The 16201-nt window shown below is 43.9% G+C and overlaps 55 non-coding genes and 17 pseudogenes across 55 annotated transcripts; all 72 read right to left on the reverse strand.

Moving 5' to 3' along the window:
* Positions 1-171: 171 nt before the first annotated feature.
* LOC131727075 (5S ribosomal RNA) lies at positions 172-290 on the reverse strand. The gene has a single exon (XR_009321884.1). It is a non-coding gene; the product is annotated as a 5S ribosomal RNA (ribosomal RNA).
* A 99-nt stretch (positions 291-389) lies between these two features.
* LOC131727086 (5S ribosomal RNA) lies at positions 390-508 on the reverse strand. Its single transcript, XR_009321895.1, has one exon. It is a non-coding gene; the product is annotated as a 5S ribosomal RNA (ribosomal RNA).
* Positions 509-608: 100 nt separating this feature from the next.
* Positions 609-726, reverse strand: LOC131726467 (5S ribosomal RNA; annotated as a pseudogene).
* Positions 727-840: 114 nt separating this feature from the next.
* Positions 841-959, reverse strand: LOC131727097 (5S ribosomal RNA). The gene has a single exon (XR_009321906.1). It is a non-coding gene; the product is annotated as a 5S ribosomal RNA (ribosomal RNA).
* Positions 960-1072: 113 nt separating this feature from the next.
* On the reverse strand, positions 1073-1191 carry LOC131727108 (5S ribosomal RNA). The gene has a single exon (XR_009321917.1). It is a non-coding gene; the product is annotated as a 5S ribosomal RNA (ribosomal RNA).
* A 99-nt stretch (positions 1192-1290) lies between these two features.
* On the reverse strand, positions 1291-1409 carry LOC131727119 (5S ribosomal RNA). The gene has a single exon (XR_009321928.1). It is a non-coding gene; the product is annotated as a 5S ribosomal RNA (ribosomal RNA).
* Positions 1410-1523: 114 nt separating this feature from the next.
* LOC131727130 (5S ribosomal RNA) lies at positions 1524-1642 on the reverse strand. The gene has a single exon (XR_009321939.1). It is a non-coding gene; the product is annotated as a 5S ribosomal RNA (ribosomal RNA).
* A 100-nt stretch (positions 1643-1742) lies between these two features.
* LOC131727141 (5S ribosomal RNA) lies at positions 1743-1861 on the reverse strand. Its single transcript, XR_009321950.1, has one exon. It is a non-coding gene; the product is annotated as a 5S ribosomal RNA (ribosomal RNA).
* Positions 1862-1975: 114 nt separating this feature from the next.
* Positions 1976-2094, reverse strand: LOC131727152 (5S ribosomal RNA). Its single transcript, XR_009321961.1, has one exon. It is a non-coding gene; the product is annotated as a 5S ribosomal RNA (ribosomal RNA).
* A 99-nt stretch (positions 2095-2193) lies between these two features.
* Positions 2194-2312, reverse strand: LOC131727163 (5S ribosomal RNA). Its single transcript, XR_009321972.1, has one exon. It is a non-coding gene; the product is annotated as a 5S ribosomal RNA (ribosomal RNA).
* Positions 2313-2412: 100 nt separating this feature from the next.
* On the reverse strand, positions 2413-2531 carry LOC131727174 (5S ribosomal RNA). Its single transcript, XR_009321983.1, has one exon. It is a non-coding gene; the product is annotated as a 5S ribosomal RNA (ribosomal RNA).
* Positions 2532-2645: 114 nt separating this feature from the next.
* LOC131727186 (5S ribosomal RNA) lies at positions 2646-2764 on the reverse strand. The gene has a single exon (XR_009321995.1). It is a non-coding gene; the product is annotated as a 5S ribosomal RNA (ribosomal RNA).
* A 100-nt stretch (positions 2765-2864) lies between these two features.
* Positions 2865-2983, reverse strand: LOC131727197 (5S ribosomal RNA). The gene has a single exon (XR_009322006.1). It is a non-coding gene; the product is annotated as a 5S ribosomal RNA (ribosomal RNA).
* A 113-nt stretch (positions 2984-3096) lies between these two features.
* On the reverse strand, positions 3097-3214 carry LOC131726367 (5S ribosomal RNA). Its single transcript, XR_009321556.1, has one exon. It is a non-coding gene; the product is annotated as a 5S ribosomal RNA (ribosomal RNA).
* A 113-nt stretch (positions 3215-3327) lies between these two features.
* Positions 3328-3447, reverse strand: LOC131726452 (5S ribosomal RNA; annotated as a pseudogene).
* A 100-nt stretch (positions 3448-3547) lies between these two features.
* On the reverse strand, positions 3548-3666 carry LOC131727208 (5S ribosomal RNA). Its single transcript, XR_009322017.1, has one exon. It is a non-coding gene; the product is annotated as a 5S ribosomal RNA (ribosomal RNA).
* Positions 3667-3766: 100 nt separating this feature from the next.
* LOC131726474 (5S ribosomal RNA) lies at positions 3767-3884 on the reverse strand (annotated as a pseudogene).
* Positions 3885-3996: 112 nt separating this feature from the next.
* On the reverse strand, positions 3997-4115 carry LOC131727219 (5S ribosomal RNA). Its single transcript, XR_009322028.1, has one exon. It is a non-coding gene; the product is annotated as a 5S ribosomal RNA (ribosomal RNA).
* Positions 4116-4229: 114 nt separating this feature from the next.
* Positions 4230-4348, reverse strand: LOC131727230 (5S ribosomal RNA). Its single transcript, XR_009322039.1, has one exon. It is a non-coding gene; the product is annotated as a 5S ribosomal RNA (ribosomal RNA).
* Positions 4349-4448: 100 nt separating this feature from the next.
* LOC131725499 (5S ribosomal RNA) lies at positions 4449-4567 on the reverse strand. The gene has a single exon (XR_009320678.1). It is a non-coding gene; the product is annotated as a 5S ribosomal RNA (ribosomal RNA).
* Positions 4568-4681: 114 nt separating this feature from the next.
* Positions 4682-4800, reverse strand: LOC131725510 (5S ribosomal RNA). The gene has a single exon (XR_009320689.1). It is a non-coding gene; the product is annotated as a 5S ribosomal RNA (ribosomal RNA).
* A 100-nt stretch (positions 4801-4900) lies between these two features.
* LOC131725521 (5S ribosomal RNA) lies at positions 4901-5019 on the reverse strand. Its single transcript, XR_009320700.1, has one exon. It is a non-coding gene; the product is annotated as a 5S ribosomal RNA (ribosomal RNA).
* A 114-nt stretch (positions 5020-5133) lies between these two features.
* LOC131725532 (5S ribosomal RNA) lies at positions 5134-5252 on the reverse strand. The gene has a single exon (XR_009320711.1). It is a non-coding gene; the product is annotated as a 5S ribosomal RNA (ribosomal RNA).
* Positions 5253-5366: 114 nt separating this feature from the next.
* LOC131726664 (5S ribosomal RNA) lies at positions 5367-5485 on the reverse strand. Its single transcript, XR_009321662.1, has one exon. It is a non-coding gene; the product is annotated as a 5S ribosomal RNA (ribosomal RNA).
* A 114-nt stretch (positions 5486-5599) lies between these two features.
* On the reverse strand, positions 5600-5718 carry LOC131725543 (5S ribosomal RNA). The gene has a single exon (XR_009320722.1). It is a non-coding gene; the product is annotated as a 5S ribosomal RNA (ribosomal RNA).
* Positions 5719-5818: 100 nt separating this feature from the next.
* On the reverse strand, positions 5819-5937 carry LOC131725555 (5S ribosomal RNA). The gene has a single exon (XR_009320734.1). It is a non-coding gene; the product is annotated as a 5S ribosomal RNA (ribosomal RNA).
* Positions 5938-6037: 100 nt separating this feature from the next.
* Positions 6038-6156, reverse strand: LOC131725566 (5S ribosomal RNA). The gene has a single exon (XR_009320745.1). It is a non-coding gene; the product is annotated as a 5S ribosomal RNA (ribosomal RNA).
* Positions 6157-6256: 100 nt separating this feature from the next.
* LOC131726304 (5S ribosomal RNA) lies at positions 6257-6375 on the reverse strand. Its single transcript, XR_009321490.1, has one exon. It is a non-coding gene; the product is annotated as a 5S ribosomal RNA (ribosomal RNA).
* Positions 6376-6475: 100 nt separating this feature from the next.
* On the reverse strand, positions 6476-6584 carry LOC131726505 (5S ribosomal RNA; annotated as a pseudogene).
* Positions 6585-6698: 114 nt separating this feature from the next.
* Positions 6699-6817, reverse strand: LOC131726205 (5S ribosomal RNA). The gene has a single exon (XR_009321388.1). It is a non-coding gene; the product is annotated as a 5S ribosomal RNA (ribosomal RNA).
* A 100-nt stretch (positions 6818-6917) lies between these two features.
* Positions 6918-7036, reverse strand: LOC131725577 (5S ribosomal RNA). Its single transcript, XR_009320756.1, has one exon. It is a non-coding gene; the product is annotated as a 5S ribosomal RNA (ribosomal RNA).
* A 100-nt stretch (positions 7037-7136) lies between these two features.
* LOC131725588 (5S ribosomal RNA) lies at positions 7137-7255 on the reverse strand. The gene has a single exon (XR_009320767.1). It is a non-coding gene; the product is annotated as a 5S ribosomal RNA (ribosomal RNA).
* A 114-nt stretch (positions 7256-7369) lies between these two features.
* LOC131726506 (5S ribosomal RNA) lies at positions 7370-7478 on the reverse strand (annotated as a pseudogene).
* A 114-nt stretch (positions 7479-7592) lies between these two features.
* On the reverse strand, positions 7593-7711 carry LOC131726242 (5S ribosomal RNA). Its single transcript, XR_009321425.1, has one exon. It is a non-coding gene; the product is annotated as a 5S ribosomal RNA (ribosomal RNA).
* Positions 7712-7811: 100 nt separating this feature from the next.
* Positions 7812-7930, reverse strand: LOC131725599 (5S ribosomal RNA). The gene has a single exon (XR_009320778.1). It is a non-coding gene; the product is annotated as a 5S ribosomal RNA (ribosomal RNA).
* Positions 7931-8044: 114 nt separating this feature from the next.
* On the reverse strand, positions 8045-8163 carry LOC131725610 (5S ribosomal RNA). Its single transcript, XR_009320789.1, has one exon. It is a non-coding gene; the product is annotated as a 5S ribosomal RNA (ribosomal RNA).
* Positions 8164-8277: 114 nt separating this feature from the next.
* LOC131725621 (5S ribosomal RNA) lies at positions 8278-8396 on the reverse strand. Its single transcript, XR_009320800.1, has one exon. It is a non-coding gene; the product is annotated as a 5S ribosomal RNA (ribosomal RNA).
* Positions 8397-8496: 100 nt separating this feature from the next.
* Positions 8497-8615, reverse strand: LOC131725632 (5S ribosomal RNA). The gene has a single exon (XR_009320811.1). It is a non-coding gene; the product is annotated as a 5S ribosomal RNA (ribosomal RNA).
* Positions 8616-8729: 114 nt separating this feature from the next.
* Positions 8730-8848, reverse strand: LOC131725643 (5S ribosomal RNA). The gene has a single exon (XR_009320822.1). It is a non-coding gene; the product is annotated as a 5S ribosomal RNA (ribosomal RNA).
* A 114-nt stretch (positions 8849-8962) lies between these two features.
* On the reverse strand, positions 8963-9081 carry LOC131725654 (5S ribosomal RNA). Its single transcript, XR_009320833.1, has one exon. It is a non-coding gene; the product is annotated as a 5S ribosomal RNA (ribosomal RNA).
* Positions 9082-9181: 100 nt separating this feature from the next.
* On the reverse strand, positions 9182-9300 carry LOC131725666 (5S ribosomal RNA). The gene has a single exon (XR_009320845.1). It is a non-coding gene; the product is annotated as a 5S ribosomal RNA (ribosomal RNA).
* Positions 9301-9414: 114 nt separating this feature from the next.
* LOC131725677 (5S ribosomal RNA) lies at positions 9415-9533 on the reverse strand. Its single transcript, XR_009320856.1, has one exon. It is a non-coding gene; the product is annotated as a 5S ribosomal RNA (ribosomal RNA).
* Positions 9534-9647: 114 nt separating this feature from the next.
* LOC131725688 (5S ribosomal RNA) lies at positions 9648-9766 on the reverse strand. Its single transcript, XR_009320867.1, has one exon. It is a non-coding gene; the product is annotated as a 5S ribosomal RNA (ribosomal RNA).
* Positions 9767-9880: 114 nt separating this feature from the next.
* Positions 9881-9999, reverse strand: LOC131725699 (5S ribosomal RNA). The gene has a single exon (XR_009320878.1). It is a non-coding gene; the product is annotated as a 5S ribosomal RNA (ribosomal RNA).
* A 100-nt stretch (positions 10000-10099) lies between these two features.
* On the reverse strand, positions 10100-10208 carry LOC131726806 (5S ribosomal RNA; annotated as a pseudogene).
* Positions 10209-10308: 100 nt separating this feature from the next.
* LOC131726421 (5S ribosomal RNA) lies at positions 10309-10427 on the reverse strand. Its single transcript, XR_009321610.1, has one exon. It is a non-coding gene; the product is annotated as a 5S ribosomal RNA (ribosomal RNA).
* A 100-nt stretch (positions 10428-10527) lies between these two features.
* Positions 10528-10646, reverse strand: LOC131725710 (5S ribosomal RNA). Its single transcript, XR_009320889.1, has one exon. It is a non-coding gene; the product is annotated as a 5S ribosomal RNA (ribosomal RNA).
* A 114-nt stretch (positions 10647-10760) lies between these two features.
* On the reverse strand, positions 10761-10879 carry LOC131725721 (5S ribosomal RNA). Its single transcript, XR_009320900.1, has one exon. It is a non-coding gene; the product is annotated as a 5S ribosomal RNA (ribosomal RNA).
* Positions 10880-10979: 100 nt separating this feature from the next.
* On the reverse strand, positions 10980-11098 carry LOC131726408 (5S ribosomal RNA). The gene has a single exon (XR_009321597.1). It is a non-coding gene; the product is annotated as a 5S ribosomal RNA (ribosomal RNA).
* A 100-nt stretch (positions 11099-11198) lies between these two features.
* LOC131726507 (5S ribosomal RNA) lies at positions 11199-11307 on the reverse strand (annotated as a pseudogene).
* A 100-nt stretch (positions 11308-11407) lies between these two features.
* Positions 11408-11526, reverse strand: LOC131725732 (5S ribosomal RNA). Its single transcript, XR_009320911.1, has one exon. It is a non-coding gene; the product is annotated as a 5S ribosomal RNA (ribosomal RNA).
* A 100-nt stretch (positions 11527-11626) lies between these two features.
* LOC131725743 (5S ribosomal RNA) lies at positions 11627-11745 on the reverse strand. Its single transcript, XR_009320922.1, has one exon. It is a non-coding gene; the product is annotated as a 5S ribosomal RNA (ribosomal RNA).
* A 100-nt stretch (positions 11746-11845) lies between these two features.
* LOC131725754 (5S ribosomal RNA) lies at positions 11846-11964 on the reverse strand. The gene has a single exon (XR_009320933.1). It is a non-coding gene; the product is annotated as a 5S ribosomal RNA (ribosomal RNA).
* Positions 11965-12078: 114 nt separating this feature from the next.
* Positions 12079-12197, reverse strand: LOC131725765 (5S ribosomal RNA). The gene has a single exon (XR_009320944.1). It is a non-coding gene; the product is annotated as a 5S ribosomal RNA (ribosomal RNA).
* A 100-nt stretch (positions 12198-12297) lies between these two features.
* LOC131726305 (5S ribosomal RNA) lies at positions 12298-12416 on the reverse strand. The gene has a single exon (XR_009321491.1). It is a non-coding gene; the product is annotated as a 5S ribosomal RNA (ribosomal RNA).
* Positions 12417-12516: 100 nt separating this feature from the next.
* On the reverse strand, positions 12517-12625 carry LOC131726508 (5S ribosomal RNA; annotated as a pseudogene).
* A 100-nt stretch (positions 12626-12725) lies between these two features.
* Positions 12726-12834, reverse strand: LOC131726502 (5S ribosomal RNA; annotated as a pseudogene).
* Positions 12835-12934: 100 nt separating this feature from the next.
* On the reverse strand, positions 12935-13053 carry LOC131725777 (5S ribosomal RNA). The gene has a single exon (XR_009320956.1). It is a non-coding gene; the product is annotated as a 5S ribosomal RNA (ribosomal RNA).
* A 114-nt stretch (positions 13054-13167) lies between these two features.
* Positions 13168-13286, reverse strand: LOC131725788 (5S ribosomal RNA). Its single transcript, XR_009320967.1, has one exon. It is a non-coding gene; the product is annotated as a 5S ribosomal RNA (ribosomal RNA).
* Positions 13287-13386: 100 nt separating this feature from the next.
* On the reverse strand, positions 13387-13495 carry LOC131726509 (5S ribosomal RNA; annotated as a pseudogene).
* A 100-nt stretch (positions 13496-13595) lies between these two features.
* On the reverse strand, positions 13596-13704 carry LOC131726510 (5S ribosomal RNA; annotated as a pseudogene).
* A 100-nt stretch (positions 13705-13804) lies between these two features.
* Positions 13805-13913, reverse strand: LOC131726826 (5S ribosomal RNA; annotated as a pseudogene).
* A 100-nt stretch (positions 13914-14013) lies between these two features.
* Positions 14014-14132, reverse strand: LOC131726248 (5S ribosomal RNA). The gene has a single exon (XR_009321431.1). It is a non-coding gene; the product is annotated as a 5S ribosomal RNA (ribosomal RNA).
* A 100-nt stretch (positions 14133-14232) lies between these two features.
* Positions 14233-14341, reverse strand: LOC131726511 (5S ribosomal RNA; annotated as a pseudogene).
* A 100-nt stretch (positions 14342-14441) lies between these two features.
* Positions 14442-14560, reverse strand: LOC131725799 (5S ribosomal RNA). Its single transcript, XR_009320978.1, has one exon. It is a non-coding gene; the product is annotated as a 5S ribosomal RNA (ribosomal RNA).
* A 114-nt stretch (positions 14561-14674) lies between these two features.
* Positions 14675-14793, reverse strand: LOC131725810 (5S ribosomal RNA). The gene has a single exon (XR_009320989.1). It is a non-coding gene; the product is annotated as a 5S ribosomal RNA (ribosomal RNA).
* Positions 14794-14893: 100 nt separating this feature from the next.
* LOC131726513 (5S ribosomal RNA) lies at positions 14894-15002 on the reverse strand (annotated as a pseudogene).
* A 100-nt stretch (positions 15003-15102) lies between these two features.
* On the reverse strand, positions 15103-15211 carry LOC131726514 (5S ribosomal RNA; annotated as a pseudogene).
* Positions 15212-15311: 100 nt separating this feature from the next.
* On the reverse strand, positions 15312-15420 carry LOC131726515 (5S ribosomal RNA; annotated as a pseudogene).
* Positions 15421-15534: 114 nt separating this feature from the next.
* LOC131726516 (5S ribosomal RNA) lies at positions 15535-15643 on the reverse strand (annotated as a pseudogene).
* A 100-nt stretch (positions 15644-15743) lies between these two features.
* Positions 15744-15862, reverse strand: LOC131725821 (5S ribosomal RNA). Its single transcript, XR_009321000.1, has one exon. It is a non-coding gene; the product is annotated as a 5S ribosomal RNA (ribosomal RNA).
* Positions 15863-15976: 114 nt separating this feature from the next.
* On the reverse strand, positions 15977-16095 carry LOC131726306 (5S ribosomal RNA). Its single transcript, XR_009321492.1, has one exon. It is a non-coding gene; the product is annotated as a 5S ribosomal RNA (ribosomal RNA).
* Between the last annotated feature and the right edge of the window lie 106 nt (positions 16096-16201).

A 16201-nucleotide genomic window follows, 5' to 3' on the forward strand; every position in this document is an offset into this window, starting at 1 on the left:
GCTTAGCTTCTGAGATCAGACGAGATCAGGCTTATTCAAGGTGGTGTGGCCGCAGGCGATTGCATTTCTGCTTTCATGACTTTTATGTTTAGTGAGCTGGGGGTGATTCCTCCAAAATTTCCTTTTGTCCTCCACACATTTCAATTGTAAAATGTAATTACAAAAATGTAATGCCTGCAGCACTTGATATTCCCAGGTGGTCTCCCATCCAAGTACTAACCAAGCCCAACATTGCTTAGCTTCTGAGATCAGACGAGATCAGGCTTATTCAAGGTGGTGTGGCCGCAGGCGATTGCTGTTCTGCTTTCATGACTTTATGTTTAGTGAGCTGGGGGTGATTCCTCCAAAATTTCCTTTTGTCCTCCACACATTTCAATTGTAAAATGTAATGCCTGCAGCACTTGATATTCCCAGGTGGTCTCCCATCCAAGTACTAACCAAGCCCAACATTGCTTAGCTTCTGAGATCAGACGAGATCAGGCTTATTCAAGGTGGTGTGGCCGCAGGCGATTGCATTTCTGCTTTCATGACTTTTATGTTTAGTGAGCTGGGGGTGATTCCTCCAAAATTTCCTTTTGTCCTCCACACATTTCAATTGTAAAATGTAATGCCTGCAGCACTTGATATTCCCAGGTGGTCTCCCATCCAAGTACTAACCAAGCCCAACATTGCTTAGCTTCTGAGATCAGACGAGATCAGGCTTATTCAGGTGGTGTGGCCGCAGGCGATTGCATTTCTGCTTTCATGACTTTTATGTTTAGTGAGCTGGGGGTGATTCCTCCAAAATTTCCTTTTGTCCTCCACACATTTCAATTGTAAAATGTAATTACTAAAATGTAATGCCTGCAGCACTTGATATTCCCAGGTGGTCTCCCATCCAAGTACTAACCAAGCCCAACATTGCTTAGCTTCTGAGATCAGACGAGATCAGGCTTATTCAAGGTGGTGTGGCCGCAGGCGATTGCATTTCTGCTTTCATGACTTTTATGTTTAGTGAGCTGGGGGTGATTCCTCCAAAATTTCCTTTTGTCCTCACACATTTCAATTGTAAAATGTAATTACAAAAATGTAATGCCTGCAGCACTTGATATTCCCAGGTGGTCTCCCATCCAAGTACTAACCAAGCCCAACATTGCTTAGCTTCTGAGATCAGACGAGATCAGGCTTATTCAAGGTGGTGTGGCCGCAGGCGATTGCATTTCTGCTTTCATGACTTTTATGTTTAGTGAGCTGGGGTGATTCCTCCAAAATTTCCTTTTGTCCTCCACACATTTCAATTGTAAAATGTAATGCCTGCAGCACTTGATATTCCCAGGTGGTCTCCCATCCAAGTACTAACCAAGCCCAACATTGCTTAGCTTCTGAGATCAGACGAGATCAGGCTTATTCAAGGTGGTGTGGCCGCAGGCGATTGCATTTCTGCTTTCATGACTTTTATGTTTAGTGAGCTGGGGGTGATTCCTCCAAAATTTCCTTTTGTCCTCCACACATTTCAATTGTAAAATGTAATTACAAAAATGTAATGCCTGCAGCACTTGATATTCCCAGGTGGTCTCCCATCCAAGTACTAACCAAGCCCAACATTGCTTAGCTTCTGAGATCAGACGAGATCAGGCTTATTCAAGGTGGTGTGGCCGCAGGCGATTGCATTTCTGCTTTCATGACTTTTATGTTTAGTGAGCTGGGGGTGATTCCTCCAAAATTTCCTTTTGTCCTCCACACATTTCAATTGTAAAATGTAATGCCTGCAGCACTTGATATTCCCAGGTGGTCTCCCATCCAAGTACTAACCAAGCCCAACATTGCTTAGCTTCTGAGATCAGACGAGATCAGGCTTATTCAAGGTGGTGTGGCCGCAGGCGATTGCATTTCTGCTTCATGACTTTTATGTTTAGTGAGCTGGGGGGTGATTCCTCCAAAATTTCCTTTTGTCCTCCACACATTTCAATTGTAAAATGTAATTACAAAAATGTAATGCCTGCAGCACTTGATATTCCCAGGTGGTCTCCCATCCAAGTACTAACCAAGCCCAACATTGCTTAGCTTCTGAGATCAGACGAGATCAGGCTTATTCAAGGTGGTGTGGCCGCAGGCGATTGCATTTCTGCTTTCATGACTTTTATGTTTAGTGAGCTGGGGGTGATTCCTCCAAAATTTCCTTTGTCCTCCACACATTTCAATTGTAAAATGTAATGCCTGCAGCACTTGATATTCCCAGGTGGTCTCCCATCCAAGTACTAACCAAGCCCAACATTGCTTAGCTTCTGAGATCAGACGAGATCAGGCTTATTCAAGGTGGTGTGGCCGCAGGCGATTGCATTTCTGCTTTCATGACTTTTATGTTTAGTGAGCTGGGGGTGATTCCTCCAAAATTTCCTTTTGTCCTCCACACATTTCAATTGTAAAATGTAATGCCTGCAGCACTTGATATTCCCAGGTGGTCTCCCATCCAAGTACTAACCAAGCCCAACATTGCTTAGCTTCTGAGATCAGACGAGATCAGGCTTATTCAAGGTGGTGTGGCCGCAGGCGATTGCATTTCTGCTTTCATGACTTTTATGTTTAGTGAGCTGGGGGTGATTCCTCCAAAATTTCCTTTTGTCCTCCACACATTTCAATTGTAAAATGTAATTACAAAAATGTAATGCCTGCAGCACTTGATATTCCCAGGTGGTCTCCCATCCAAGTACTAACCAAGCCCAACATTGCTTAGCTTCTGAGATCAGACGAGATCAGGCTTATTCAAGGTGGTGTGGCCGCAGGCGATTGCATTTCTGCTTTCATGACTTTTATGTTTAGTGAGCTGGGGGTGATTCCTCCAAAATTTCCTTTTGTCCTCCACACATTTCAATTGTAAAATGTAATGCCTGCAGCACTTGATATTCCCAGGTGGTCTCCCATCCAAGTACTAACCAAGCCCAACATTGCTTAGCTTCTGAGATCAGACGAGATCAGGCTTATTCAAGGTGGTGTGGCCGCAGGCGATTGCATTTCTGCTTTCATGACTTTTATGTTTAGTGAGCTGGGGGTGATTCCTCCAAAATTTCCTTTTGTCCTCCACACATTTCAATTGTAAAATGTAATTACAAAATGTAATGCCTGCAGCACTTGTATTCCCAGGTGGTCTCCCATCCAAGTACTAACCAAGCCCAACATTGCTTAGCTTCTGAGATCAGACGAGATCAGGCTTAGTCAAGGTGGTGTGGCCGCAGGCGATTGCATTTCTGCTTCATGACTTTCTATGTTTAGTGAGCTGGGGTGATTCCTCCAAAATTTCCTTTTGTCCTCCACACATTTCAATTGTAAAATGTAATTACAAAAATGTAATGCCTGCAGCACTTGATATTCCCAGGTGGTCCTCCCATCCAAGTACTAACCAAGCCCAACATTGCTTAGCTTCTGAGATCAGACGAGATCAGGCTTATTCAAGGTGGTGTGGCCGCAGGCGATTGCATTTCTGCTTTCATGACTTTTATGTTTAGTGAGCTGGGGGTGATTCCTCCAAAATTTCCTTTTGTCCTCCACACATTTCAATTGTAAAATGTAATGCCTGCAGCACTTGATATTCCCAGGTGGTCTCCCATCCAAGTACTAACCAAGCCCAACATTGCTTAGCTTCTGAGATCAGACGAGATCAGGCTTATTCAAGGTGGTGTGGCCGCAGGCGATTGCCATTCTGCTTTCATGACTTTTATGTTTAGTGAGCTGGGGGTGATTCCTCCAAAATTTCCTTTTGTCCTCCACACATTTCAATTGTAAAATGTAATGCCTGCAGCACTTGATATTCCCAGGTGGTCTCCCATCCAAGTACTAACCAAGCCAACATTGCTTAGCTTCTGAGATCAGACGAGATCAGGCTTATTCAAGGTGGTGTGGCCGCAGGCGATTGCAGTTCTGCTTTCATGACTTTTATGTTTAGTGAGCTGGGGGTGATTCCTCAAAATTTCCTTTTGTCCTCCACACATTTCAATTGTAAAATGTAATACAAAAATGTAATGCCTGCAGCACTTGATATTCCCAGGTGGTCTCCCATCCAAGTACTAACCAAGCCCAACATTGCTTAGCTTCTGAGATCAGACGAGATCAGGCTTATTCAAGGTGGTGTGGCCGCAGGCGATTGCATTTCTGCTTTCATGACTTTTATGTTTAGTGAGCTGGGGGTGATTCCTCCAAAATTTCCTTTTGTCCTCCACACATTTCAATTGTAAAATGTAATTACAAAAATGTAATGCCTGCAGCACTTGATATTCCCAGGTGGTCTCCCATCCAAGTACTAACCAAGCCCAACATTGCTTAGCTTCTGAGATCAGACGAGATCAGGCTTATTCAAGGTGGTGTGGCCGCAGGCGATTGCATTTCTGCTTTCATGACTTTTATGTTTAGTGAGCTGGGGGTGATTCCTCCAAAATTTCCTTTTGTCCTCCACACATTTCAATTGTAAAATGTAATGCCTGCAGCACTTGATATTCCCAGGTGGTCTCCCATCCAAGTACTAACCAAGCCCAACATTGCTTAGCTTCTGAGATCAGACGAGATCAGGCTTATTCAAGGTGGTGTGGCCGCAGGCGATTGCATTTCTGCTTTCATGACTTTTATGTTTAGTGAGCTGGGGGTGATTCCTCCAAAATTTCCTTTTGTCCTCCACACATTTCAATTGTAAAATGTAATTACAAAAATGTAATGCCTGCAGCACTTGATATTCCCAGGTGGTCTCCCATCCAAGTACTAACCAAGCCCAACATTGCTTAGCTTCTGAGATCAGACGAGATCAGGCTTATTCAAGGTGGTGTGGCCGCAGGCGATTGCATTTCTGCTTTCATGACTTTTATGTTTAGTGAGCTGGGGGTGATTCCTCCAAAATTTCCTTTTGTCCTCCACACATTTCAATTGTAAAATGTAATGCCTGCAGCACTTGATATTCCCAGGTGGTCTCCCATCCAAGTACTAACCAAGCCCAACATTGCTTAGCTTCTGAGATCAGACGAGATCAGGCTTATTCAAGGTGGTGTGGCCGCAGGCGATTGCATTTCTGCTTTCATGACTTTTATGTTTAGTGAGCTGGGGGTGATTCCTCCAAAATTTCCTTTTGTCCTCCACACATTTCAATTGTAAAATGTAATTACAAAAATGTAATGCCTGCAGCACTTGATATTCCCAGGTGGTCTCCCATCCAAGTACTAACCAAGCCCAACATTGCTTAGCTTCTGAGATCAGACGAGATCAGGCTTATTCAAGGTGGTGTGGCCGCAGGCGATTGCATTTCTGCTTTCATGACTTTTATGTTTAGTGAGCTGGGGGTGATTCCTCCAAAATTTCCTTTTGTCCTCCACACATTTCAATTGTAAAATGTAATTACAAAAATGTAATGCCTGCAGCACTTGATATTCCCAGGTGGTCTCCCATCCAAGTACTAACCAAGCCCAACATTGCTTAGCTTCTGAGATCAGATGAGATCAGGCTTATTCAAGGTGGTGTGGCCGCAGGCGATTGCATTTCTGCTTTCATGACTTTTATGTTTAGTGAGCTGGGGGTGATTCCTCCAAAATTTCCTTTTGTCCTCCACACATTTCAATTGTAAAATGTAATTACAAAAATGTAATGCCTGCAGCACTTGATATTCCCAGGTGGTCTCCCATCCAAGTACTAACCAAGCCCAACATTGCTTAGCTTCTGAGATCAGACGAGATCAGGCTTATTCAAGGTGGTGTGGCCGCAGGCGATTGCATTTCTGCTTTCATGACTTTTATGTTTAGTGAGCTGGGGGTGATTCCTCCAAAATTTCCTTTTGTCCTCCACACATTTCAATTGTAAAATGTAATGCCTGCAGCACTTGATATTCCCAGGTGGTCTCCCATCCAAGTACTAACCAAGCCCAACATTGCTTAGCTTCTGAGATCAGACGAGATCAGGCTTATTCAAGGTGGTGTGGCCGCAGGCGATTGCATTTCTGCTTTCATGACTTTTATGTTTAGTGAGCTGGGGGTGATTCCTCCAAAATTTCCTTTTGTCCTCCACACATTTCAATTGTAAAATGTAATGCCTGCAGCACTTGATATTCCCAGGTGGTCTCCCATCCAAGTACTAACCAAGCCCAACATTGCTTAGCTTCTGAGATCAGACGAGATCAGGCTTATTCAAGGTGGTGTGGCCGCAGGCGATTGCATTTCTGCTTTCATGACTTTTATGTTTAGTGAGCTGGGGGTGATTCCTCCAAAATTTCCTTTTGTCCTCCACACATTTCAATTGTAAAATGTAATGCCTGCAGCACTTGATATTCCCAGGTGGTCTCCCATCCAAGTACTAACCAAGCCCAACATTGCTTAGCTTCGGAGATCAGACGAGATCAGGCTTATTCAAGGTGGTGTGGCCGCAGGCGATTGCATTTCTGCTTTCATGACTTTTATGTTTAGTGAGCTGGGGGTGATTCCTCCAAAATTTCCTTTTGTCCTCCACACATTTCAATTGTAAAATGTAATGCCTGCAGCACTTGATATTCCCAGGTGGTCTCCCATCCAAGTACTAACCAAGCCCAACATTGCTTAGCTTCTGAGATCAGGCTTATTCAAGGTGGTGTGGCCGCAGGCGATTGCATTTCTGCTTTCATGACTTTTATGTTTAGTGAGCTGGGGGTGATTCCTCCAAAATTTCCTTTTGTCCTCCACACATTTCAATTGTAAAATGTAATTACAAAAATGTAATGCCTGCAGCACTTGATATTCCCAGGTGGTCTCCCATCCAAGTACTAACCAAGCCCAACATTGCTTAGCTTCTGAGATCAGACGAGATCAGGCTTATTCAAGGTGGTGTGGCCGCAGGTGATTGCATTTCTGCTTTCATGACTTTTATGTTTAGTGAGCTGGGGGTGATTCCTCCAAAATTTCCTTTTGTCCTCCACACATTTCAATTGTAAAATGTAATGCCTGCAGCACTTGATATTCCCAGGTGGTCTCCCATCCAAGTACTAACCAAGCCCAACATTGCTTAGCTTCTGAGATCAGACGAGATCAGGCTTATTCAAGGTGGTGTGGCCGCAGGCGATTGCATTTTTGCTTTCATGACTTTTATGTTTAGTGAGCTGGGGGTGATTCCTCCAAAATTTCCTTTTGTCCTCCACACATTTCAATTGTAAAATGTAATGCCTGCAGCACTTGATATTCCCAGGTGGTCTCCCATCCAAGTACTAACCAAGCCCAACATTGCTTAGCTTCTGAGATCAGACGAGATCAGGCTTATTCAAGGTGGTGTGGCCGCAGGCGATTGCATTTCTGCTTTCATGACTTTTATGTTTAGTGAGCTGGGGGTGATTCCTCCAAAATTTCCTTTTGTCCTCCACACATTTCAATTGTAAAATGTAATTACAAAAATGTAATGCCTGCAGCACTTGATATTCCCAGGTGGTCTCCCATCCAAGTACTAACCAAGCCCAACATTGCTTAGCTTCTGAGATCAGGCTTATTCAAGGTGGTGTGGCCGCAGGCGATTGCATTTCTGCTTTCATGACTTTTATGTTTAGTGAGCTGGGGGTGATTCCTCCAAAATTTCCTTTTGTCCTCCACACATTTCAATTGTAAAATGTAATTACAAAAATGTAATGCCTGCAGCACTTGATATTCCCAGGTGGTCTCCCATCCAACTACTAACCAAGCCCAACATTGCTTAGCTTCTGAGATCAGACGAGATCAGGCTTATTCAAGGTGGTGTGGCCGCAGGCGATTGCATTTCTGCTTTCATGACTTTTATGTTTAGTGAGCTGGGGGTGATTCCTCCAAAATTTCCTTTTGTCCTCCACACATTTCAATTGTAAAATGTAATGCCTGCAGCACTTGATATTCCCAGGTGGTCTCCCATCCAAGTACTAACCAAGCCCAACATTGCTTAGCTTCTGAGATCAGACGAGATCAGGCTTATTCAAGGTGGTGTGGCCGCAGGCGATTGCATTTCTGCTTTCATGACTTTTATGTTTAGTGAGCTGGGGGTGATTCCTCCAAAATTTCCTTTTGTCCTCCACACATTTCAATTGTAAAATGTAATTACAAAAATGTAATGCCTGCAGCACTTGATATTCCCAGGTGGTCTCCCATCCAAGTACTAACCAAGCCCAACATTGCTTAGCTTCTGAGATCAGACGAGATCAGGCTTATTCAAGGTGGTGTGGCCGCAGGCGATTGCATTTCTGCTTTCATGACTTTTATGTTTAGTGAGCTGGGGGTGATTCCTCCAAAATTTCCTTTTGTCCTCCACACATTTCAATTGTAAAATGTAATTACAAAAATGTAATGCCTGCAGCACTTGATATTCCCAGGTGGTCTCCCATCCAAGTACTAACCAAGCCCAACATTGCTTAGCTTCTGAGATCAGACGAGATCAGGCTTATTCAAGGTGGTGTGGCCGCAGGCGATTGCATTTCTGCTTTCATGACTTTTATGTTTAGTGAGCTGGGGGTGATTCCTCCAAAATTTCCTTTTGTCCTCCACACATTTCAATTGTAAAATGTAATGCCTGCAGCACTTGATATTCCCAGGTGGTCTCCCATCCAAGTACTAACCAAGCCCAACATTGCTTAGCTTCTGAGATCAGACGAGATCAGGCTTATTCAAGGTGGTGTGGCCGCAGGCGATTGCATTTCTGCTTTCATGACTTTTATGTTTAGTGAGCTGGGGGTGATTCCTCCAAAATTTCCTTTTGTCCTCCACACATTTCAATTGTAAAATGTAATTACAAAAATGTAATGCCTGCAGCACTTGATATTCCCAGGTGGTCTCCCATCCAAGTACTAACCAAGCCCAACATTGCTTAGCTTCTGAGATCAGACGAGATCAGGCTTATTCAAGGTGGTGTGGCCGCAGGCGATTGCATTCCTGCTTTCATGACTTTTATGTTTAGTGAGCTGGGGGTGATTCCTCCAAAATTTCCTTTTGTCCTCCACACATTTCAATTGTAAAATGTAATTACAAAAATGTAATGCCTGCAGCACTTGATATTCCCAGGTGGTCTCCCATCCAAGTACTAACCAAGCCCAACATTGCTTAGCTTCTGAGATCAGACGAGATCAGGCTTATTCAAGGTGGTGTGGCCGCAGGCGATTGCATTTCTGCTTTCATGACTTTTATGTTTAGTGAGCTGGGGGTGATTCCTCCAAAATTTCCTTTTGTCCTCCACACATTTCAATTGTAAAATGTAATGCCTGCAGCACTTGATATTCCCAGGTGGTCTCCCATCCAAGTACTAACCAAGCCCAACATTGCTTAGCTTCTGAGATCAGACGAGATCAGGCTTATTCAAGGTGGTGTGGCCGCAGGCGATTGCATTTCTGCTTTCATGACTTTTATGTTTAGTGAGCTGGGGGTGATTCCTCCAAAATTTCCTTTTGTCCTCCACACATTTCAATTGTAAAATGTAATTACAAAAATGTAATGCCTGCAGCACTTGATATTCCCAGGTGGTCTCCCATCCAAGTACTAACCAAGCCCAACATTGCTTAGCTTCTGAGATCAGACGAGATCAGGCTTATTCAAGGTGGTGTGGCCGCAGGCGATTGCATTTCTGCTTTCATGACTTTTATGTTTAGTGAGCTGGGGGTGATTCCTCCAAAATTTCCTTTTGTCCTCCACACATTTCAATTGTAAAATGTAATTACAAAAATGTAATGCCTGCAGCACTTGATATTCCCAGGTGGTCTCCCATCCAAGTACTAACCAAGCCCAACATTGCTTAGCTTCTGAGATCAGACGAGATCAGGCTTATTCAAGGTGGTGTGGCCGCAGGCGATTGCATTTCTGCTTTCATGACTTTTATGTTTAGTGAGCTGGGGGTGATTCCTCCAAAATTTCCTTTTGTCCTCCACACATTTCAATTGTAAAATGTAATTACAAAAATGTAATGCCTGCAGCACTTGATATTCCCAGGTGGTCTCCCATCCAAGTACTAACCAAGCCCAACATTGCTTAGCTTCTGAGATCAGACGAGATCAGGCTTATTCAAGGTGGTGTGGCCGCAGGCGATTGCATTTCTGCTTTCATGACTTTTATGTTTAGTGAGCTGGGGGTGATTCCTCCAAAATTTCCTTTTGTCCTCCACACATTTCAATTGTAAAATGTAATGCCTGCAGCACTTGATATTCCCAGGTGGTCTCCCATCCAAGTACTAACCAAGCCCAACATTGCTTAGCTTCTGAGATCAGGCTTATTCAAGGTGGTGTGGCCGCAGGAGATTGCATTTCTGCTTTCATGACTTTTATGTTTAGTGAGCTGGGGGTGATTCCTCCAAAATTTCCTTTTGTCCTCCACACATTTCAATTGTAAAATGTAATGCCTGTAGCACTTGATATTCCCAGGTGGTCTCCCATCCAAGTACTAACCAAGCCCAACATTGCTTCGCTTCTGAGATCAGACGAGATCAGGCTTATTCAAGGTGGTGTGGCCGCAGGCGATTGCATTTCTGCTTTCATGACTTTTATGTTTAGTGAGCTGGGGGTGATTCCTCCAAAATTTCCTTTTGTCCTCCACACATTTCAATTGTAAAATGTAATGCCTGCAGCACTTGATATTCCCAGGTGGTCTCCCATCCAAGTACTAACCAAGCCCAACATTGCTTAGCTTCTGAGATCAGACGAGATCAGGCTTATTCAAGGTGGTGTGGCCGCAGGCGATTGCATTTCTGCTTTCATGACTTTTATGTTTAGTGAGCTGGGGGTGATTCCTCCAAAATTTCCTTTTGTCCTCCACACATTTCAATTGTAAAATGTAATTACAAAAATGTAATGCCTGCAGCACTTGATATTCCCAGGTGGTCTCCCATCCAAGTACTAACCAAGCCCAACATTGCTTAGCTTCTGAGATCAGACGAGATCAGGCTTATTCAAGGTGGTGTGGCCGCAGGCGATTGCATTTCTGCTTTCATGACTTTTATGTTTAGTGAGCTGGGGGTGATTCCTCCAAAATTTCCTTTTGTCCTCCACACATTTCAATTGTAAAATGTAATGCCTGCAGCACTTGATATTCCCAGGTGGTCTCCCATCCAAGTACTAACAAAGCCCAACATTGCTTAGCTTCTGAGATCAGACGAGATCAGGCTTATTCAAGGTGGTGTGGCCGCAGGCGATTGCATTTCTGCTTTCATGACTTTTATGTTTAGTGAGCTGGGGGTGATTCCTCCAAAATTTCCTTTTGTCCTCCACACATTTCAATTGTAAAATGTAATGCCTGCAGCACTTGATATTCCCAGGTGGTCTCCCATCCAAGTACTAACCAAGCCCAACATTGCTTAGCTTCTGAGATCAGGCTTATTCAAGGTGGTGTGGCCGCAGGCGATTGCATTTCTGCTTTCATGACTTTTATGTTTAGTGAGCTGGGGGTGATTCCTCCAAAATTTCCTTTTGTCCTCCACACATTTCAATTGTAAAATGTAATGCCTGCAGCACTTGATATTCCCAGGTGGTCTCCCATCCAAGTACTAACCAAGCCCAACATTGCTTAGCTTCTGAGATCAGACGAGATCAGGCTTATTCAAGGTGGTGTGGCCGCAGGCGATTGCATTTCTGCTTTCACGACTTTTATGTTTAGTGAGCTGGGGGTGATTCCTCCAAAATTTCCTTTTGTCCTCCACACATTTCAATTGTAAAATGTAATGCCTGCAGCACTTGATATTCCCAGGTGGTCTCCCATCCAAGTACTAACCAAGCCCAACATTGCTTAGCTTCTGAGATCAGACGAGATCAGGCTTATTCAAGGTGGTGTGGCCGCAGGCGATTGCATTTCTGCTTTCATGACTTTTATGTTTAGTGAGCTGGGGGTGATTCCTCCAAAATTTCCTTTTGTCCTCCACACATTTCAATTGTAAAATGTAATGCCTGCAGCACTTGATATTCCCAGGTGGTCTCCCATCCAAGTACTAACCAAGCCCAACATTGCTTAGCTTCTGAGATCAGACGAGATCAGGCTTATTCAAGGTGGTGTGGCCGCAGGCGATTGCATTTCTGCTTTCATGACTTTTATGTTTAGTGAGCTGGGGGTGATTCCTCCAAAATTTCCTTTTGTCCTCCACACATTTCAATTGTAAAATGTAATTACAAAAATGTAATGCCTGCAGCACTTGATATTCCCAGGTGGTCTCCCATCCAAGTACTAACCAAGCCCAACATTGCTTAGCTTCTGAGATCAGACGAGATCAGGCTTATTCAAGGTGGTGTGGCCGCAGGCGATTGCATTTCTGCTTTCATGACTTTTATGTTTAGTGAGCTGGGGGTGATTCCTCCAAAATTTCCTTTTGTCCTCCACACATTTCAATTGTAAAATGTAATGCCTGCAGCACTTGATATTCCCAGGTGGTCTCCCATCCAAGTACTAACCAAGCCCAACATTGCTTAGCTTCGGAGATCAGACGAGATCAGGCTTATTCAAGGTGGTGTGGCCGCAGGCGATTGCATTTCTGCTTTCATGACTTTTATGTTTAGTGAGCTGGGGGTGATTCCTCCAAAATTTCCTTTTGTCCTCCACACATTTCAATTGTAAAATGTAATGCCTGCAGCACTTGATATTCCCAGGTGGTCTCCCATCCAAGTACTAACCAAGCCCAACATTGCTTAGCTTCTGAGATCAGGCTTATTCAAGGTGGTGTGGCCGCAGGCGATTGCATTTCTGCTTTCATGACTTTTATGTTTAGTGAGCTGGGGGTGATTCCTCCAAAATTTCCTTTTGTCCTCCACACATTTCAATTGTAAAATGTAATGCCTGCAGCACTTGATATTCCCAGGTGGTCTCCCATCCAAGTACTAACCAAGCCCAACATTGCTTAGCTTCTGAGATCAGGCTTATTCAAAGTGGTGTGGCCGCAGGCGATTGCATTTCTGCTTTCACGACTTTTATGTTTAGTGAGCTGGGGGTGATTCCTCCAAAATTTCCTTTTGTCCTCCACACATTTCAATTGTAAAATGTAATGCCTGCAGCACTTGATATTCCCAGGTGGTCTCCCATCCAAGTACTAACCAAGCCCAACATTGCTTAGCTTCTGAGATCAGACGAGATCAGGCTTATTCAAGGTGGTGTGGCCGCAGGCGATTGCATTTCTGCTTTCATGACTTTTATGTTTAGTGAGCTGGGGGTGATTCCTCCAAAATTTCCTTTTGTCCTCCACACATTTCAATTGTAAAATGTAATTACAAAAATGTAATGCCTGCAGCACTTGATATTCCCAGGTGGTCTCCCATCCAAGTACTAACCAAGCCCAACATTGCTTAGCTTCTGAGATCAGACGAGATCAGGCTTATTCAAGGTGGTGTGGCCGCAGGCGATTGCTGTTCTGCTTTCATGACTTTTATGTTTAGTGAGCTGGGGGTGATTCCTCCAAAATTTCCTTTTGTCCTCCACACATTTCAATTGTAAAATGTAATGCCTGCAGCACTTGATATTCCCAGGTGGTCTCCCATCCAAGTACTAACCAAGCCCAACATTGCTTAGCTTCTGAGATCAGGCTTATTCAAGGTGGTGTGGCCGCAGGCGATTGCATTTCTGCTTTCATGACTTTTATGTTTAGTGAGCTGGGGGTGATTCCTCCAAAATTTCCTTTTGTCCTCCACACATTTCAATTGTAAAATGTAATGCCTGCAGCACTTGATATTCCCAGGTGGTCTCCCATCCAAGTACTAACCAAGCCCAACATTGCTTAGCTTCTGAGATCAGGCTTATTCAAGGTGGTGTGGCCGCAGGCGATTGCATTTCTGCTTTCATGACTTTTATGTTTAGTGAGCTGGGGGTGATTCCTCCAAAATTTCCTTTTGTCCTCCACACATTTCAATTGTAAAATGTAATGCCTGCAGCACTTGATATTCCCAGGTGGTCTCCCATCCAAGTACTAACCAAGCCCAACATTGCTTAGCTTCTGATATCAGGCTTATTCAAGGTGGTGTGGCCGCAGGCGATTGCATTTCTGCTTTCATGACTTTTATGTTTAGTGAGCTGGGGGTGATTCCTCCAAAATTTCCTTTTGTCCTCCACACATTTCAATTGTAAAATGTAATGCCTGCAGCACTTGATATTCCCAGGTGGTCTCCCATCCAAATACTAACCAAGCCCAACATTGCTTAGCTTCTGAGATCAGACGAGATCAGGCTTATTCAAGGTGGTGTGGCCGCAGGCGATTGCATTTCTGCTTTCATGACTTTTATGTTTAGTGAGCTGGGGGTGATTCCTCCAAAATTTCCTTTTGTCCTCCACACATTTCAATTGTAAAATGTAATGCCTGCAGCACTTGATATTCCCAGGTGGTCTCCCATCCAAGTACTAACCAAGCCCAACATTGCTTAGCTTCTGAGATCAGGCTTATTCAAGGTGGTGTGGCCGCAGGCGATTGCATTTTTGCTTTCATGACTTTTATGTTTAGTGAGCTGGGGGTGATTCCTCCAAAATTTCCTTTTGTCCTCCACACATTTCAATTGTAAAATGTAATGCCTGCAGCACTTGATATTCCCAGGTGGTCTCCCATCCAAGTACTAACCAAGCCCAACATTGCTTAGCTTCTGAGATCAGACGAGATCAGGCTTATTCAAGGTGGTGTGGCCGCAGGCGATTGCATTTCTGCTTTCATGACTTTTATGTTTAGTGAGCTGGGGGTGATTCCTCCAAAATTTCCTTTTGTCCTCCACACATTTCAATTGTAAAATGTAATTACAAAAATGTAATGCCTGCAGCACTTGATATTCCCAGGTGGTCTCCCATCCAAGTACTAACCAAGCCCAACATTGCTTAGCTTCTGAGATCAGACGAGATCAGGCTTATTCAAGGTGGTGTGGCCGCAGGCAATTGCATTTCTGCTTTCATGACTTTTATGTTTAGTGAGCTGGGGGTGATTCCTCCAAAATTTCCTTTTGTCCTCCACACATTTCAATTGTAAAATGTAATGCCTGCAGCACTTGATATTCCCAGGTGGTCTCCCATCCAAGTACTAACCAAGCCCAACATTGCTTAGCTTCTGAGATCAGGCTTATTCAAGGTGGTGTGGCCGCAGGCGATTGCATTTCTGCTTTCATGACTTTTATGTTTAGTGAGCTGGGGGTGATTCCTCCAAAATTTCCTTTTGTCCTCCACACATTTCAATTGTAAAATGTAATGCCTGCAGCACTTGATATTCCCAGGTGGTCTCCCATCCAAGTACTAACCAAGCCCAACATTGCTTAGCTTCTGAGATCAGGCTTATTCAAGGTGGTGTGGCCGCAGGCGATTGCATTTCTGCTTTCATGACTTTTATGTTTAGTGAGCTGGGGGTGATTCCTCCAAAATTTCCTTTTGTCCTCCACACATTTCAATTGTAAAATGTAATGCCTGCAGCACTTGATATTCCCAGGTGGTCTCCCATCCAAGTACTAACCAAGCCCAACATTGCTTAGCTTCTGAGATCAGGCTTATTCAAGGTGGTGTGGCCGCAGGCGATTGCATTTCTGCTTTCATGACTTTTATGTTTAGTGAGCTGGGGGTGATTCCTCCAAAATTTCCTTTTGTCCTCCACACATTTCAATTGTAAAATGTAATTACAAAAATGTAATGCCTGCAGCACTTGATATTCCCAGGTGGTCTCCCATCCAAGTACTAACCAAGCCCAACATTGCTTAGCTTCTGAGATCAGGCTTATTCAAGGTGGTGTGGCCGCAGGCGATTGCATTTCTGCTTTCATGACTTTTATGTTTAGTGAGCTGGGGGTGATTCCTCCAAAATTTCCTTTTGTCCTCCACACATTTCAATTGTAAAATGTAATGCCTGCAGCACTTGATATTCCCAGGTGGTCTCCCATCCAAGTACTAACCAAGCCCAACATTGCTTAGCTTCTGAGATCAGACGAGATCAGGCTTATTCAAGGTGGTGTGGCCGCAGGCGATTGCATTTCTGCTTTCATGACTTTTATGTTTAGTGAGCTGGGGGTGATTCCTCCAAAATTTCCTTTTGTCCTCCACACATTTCAATTGTAAAATGTAATTACAAAAATGTAATGCCTGCAGCACTTGATATTCCCAGGTGGTCTCCCATCCAAGTACTAACCAAGCCCAACATTGCTTAGCTTCGGAGATCAGACGAGATCAGGCTTATTCAAGGTGGTGTGGCCGCAGGCGATTGCATTTCTGCTTTCATGACTTTTATGTTTAGTGAGCTGGGGGTGATTCCTCCAAAATTTCCTTTTGTCCTCCACACATTTCAATTGTAAAATGTAATTACAA

This window comes from Acipenser ruthenus, unplaced genomic scaffold (assembly GCF_902713425.1).
Source record: "Acipenser ruthenus unplaced genomic scaffold, fAciRut3.2 maternal haplotype, whole genome shotgun sequence".
In the NCBI taxonomy this organism is placed as follows: Eukaryota; Metazoa; Chordata; class Actinopteri; order Acipenseriformes; family Acipenseridae; genus Acipenser; species Acipenser ruthenus.